This window comes from Saccharomycodes ludwigii, chromosome II (assembly GCF_020623625.1).
Source record: "Saccharomycodes ludwigii strain NBRC 1722 chromosome II, whole genome shotgun sequence".
Classification (NCBI taxonomy): domain Eukaryota; kingdom Fungi; phylum Ascomycota; class Saccharomycetes; order Saccharomycodales; family Saccharomycodaceae; genus Saccharomycodes; species Saccharomycodes ludwigii.
Genome location: NC_060201.1, coordinates 1277501 through 1280000, shown reverse-complemented (window position 1 = coordinate 1280000; position 2500 = coordinate 1277501). Strand labels below are relative to the sequence as shown.

At 39.3% G+C, this 2500-nt stretch overlaps 1 non-coding gene across 1 annotated transcript in view; it reads left to right on the top strand.

The window, feature by feature from the left end:
- The first annotated feature begins 1648 nt into the window (after window positions 1–1648).
- SCDLUD_001827 overlaps window positions 1649–2500 on the top strand; it is a 1796-nt gene continuing 944 nt past the window's right edge. The window contains exon 1 of the ribosomal RNA XR_006829198.1: window positions 1649–2500. This exon is cut by the window's right edge and continues 944 nt beyond it. This is a non-coding gene — a ribosomal RNA (18S ribosomal RNA).

Below are 2500 nucleotides of genomic sequence, written 5' to 3'. Positions count from 1 at the left end.
TTAAATATACGCGCGCACGCTTTCTATAGGGCTATTTTTTTGTCTGCACCCAAACACCCAAATTTTATTTTATACAAATAAACATAAGTTATTCCAAAAAGAAAAAAAATATATCTATTTGTAAACTAATATTAAGAAAGTTGTAGGGGCTTATCTAAGGACATTTCTATACCCTTTTTGCTGCACAGATCACATATCTCCGATCATCTGCCCCGAATTCTAAGCGGAACACGGAAATAAAAACGGAAAATCCGCATAAACAAGGATTTAAGGCTTAGTAAACCACACCACCAGCATGTACAGGTGGCATTATATGGGGGTAGGCCTTTCCATGAAGGCTGTAGGGTCCGTATAGATGGAGTTACGGAATGCCGGTACCGGAGATACTGTTGCAGGCCGGTGTCGGTGAGGGTGCTTCAGATCAATCACGTGATTTTGTTGGAAAAAAAAAAAAAGACATCTATCACATGACCAAAAACGTGACATAAAAAACGTGACCAAAACGTGACCAAAAAACGTGACCAAAAACGTGACATAAAAAACGTGACCAAAAACGTGACATAAAAAACGTGACCAAAACGTGACCAAAAAACGTGACCAAAAACGTGACATAAAAAACGTGACCAAAAACGTGACATAAAAACGTGACCAAAAACGTGACCAAAAACGTGACCAAAAACGTGACCAAAAAACGTGACCAAAAAACGTGATTACGGATTAAGTTTTTTTTTTTTTTTTTTTTTTTCCCGACTAAGACAAAAAATAATATAAATGCACCACTTTTGCTTGCAATACACACATATTAAAAAAAACCGCATAGACCTAAAAAAATAAAAAAATTAAAAACAAAAAAAAACAAAAAAAACAAAAATATTAGCATATTATGCACAGAGCTGTTTCTCACGGTCTGTTAAATATGTCTGCAGGTACTTCATGCGAAAGCAGATGAAGACAAATCGAAAGAGTTTGGAAACAAGCTTCAGTAAATTTTGTTGACAGTTCGTAAGAACAACAAATGGCCTCGTCATACGGTGGAGAGGATCGCTAGGTGATCGTAAGATCCTGCCTAGTCCCTATACAGCGTACTGACATGGGTGATGGAGTTGGCTTCCCCTCTTCTGTATTGAAAGGGAAAGAAAGCTCTTAGCCTGAATAGTCTTATTCTGGAATTATTTTACGATTTTTCCTATGAGTAAGCAACGAAGGATTTGGTGGATTACTAGCTAATAGCAATCAAAACCAAAGAATTCAAACTTGGGGGAATGCCTTGGTAGGTAGCCGGCTTTTTCAAGCTGTGATTCTATCAAGTGTAACCTCCTCTCAAGCTAGTGATATTAAACCTTTCCGGTGAAACATTCTGGTTAAAGTGTTTAGTGGAAACTAGTTCGAGGAAACTCAAAGAGTGCTATAGGTAAGATTGAGAGTTTTTGTGAAGCTTTGGAGAGAGTAAAATCTTCTCTGAGCATTGCAGCTCTTTTCCAGAGAGTAAGGGAGAGATACGTTTCTTCTTTTTTCTTTCTGGCAACTAAATTTAAATTATCTGCGTTTTCAAGAGAGGTTGGGGCAGGTCTTTAGCTAGGGGGCAGTCCACAAGATTGTTTCTGTGCAAAAAGATCAGCTGCGTCTCTCTTTAGAACTTAAGATAGTTATCTGGTTGATCCTGCCAGTAGTCATATGCTTGTCTCAAAGATTAAGCCATGCATGTCTAAGTATAAGCAATTTATACAGTGAAACTGCGAATGGCTCATTAAATCAGTTATCGTTTATTTGATAGTTCCTTTACTACATGGAATACCTGTGGTAATTCTAGAGCTAATACATGCTTAAAATCCCGACTCTTGTGGAAGGGATGTATTTATTAGATAAAAAATCAATGTCTTCGGACCCTTTGATGATTCATAATAACTTTTCGAATCGCATGGCCTTGTGCTGGCGATGGTTCATTCAAATTTCTGCCCTATCAACTTTCGATGGTAGGATAGTGGCCTACCATGGTTTCAACGGGTAACGGGGAATAAGGGTTCGATTCCGGAGAGGGAGCCTGAGAAACGGCTACCACATCCAAGGAAGGCAGCAGGCGCGCAAATTACCCAATCCTAATACAGGGAGGTAGTGACAATAAATAACGATACAGGGCCCATTCGGGTCTTGTAATTGGAATGAGTACAATGTAAATACCTTAACGAGGAACAATTGGAGGGCAAGTCTGGTGCCAGCAGCCGCGGTAATTCCAGCTCCAATAGCGTATATTAAAGTTGTTGCAGTTAAAAAGCTCGTAGTTGAACCTTGGGCCTGGTTGGCCGGTCCGATTTTTTTCGTGTACTGTGTTGACCGGGTCTTTCCTTCTGGCTAACCATTTGTCCTTGTGGCAGATGGCGAACCAGGACATTTACTTTGAAAAAATTAGAGTGTTCAAAGCAGGCGTAAGCTCGAATATATTAGCATGGAATAATAGAATAGGACGTTTGGTTCTATTTTGTTGGTTTCTAGGACCATCGTA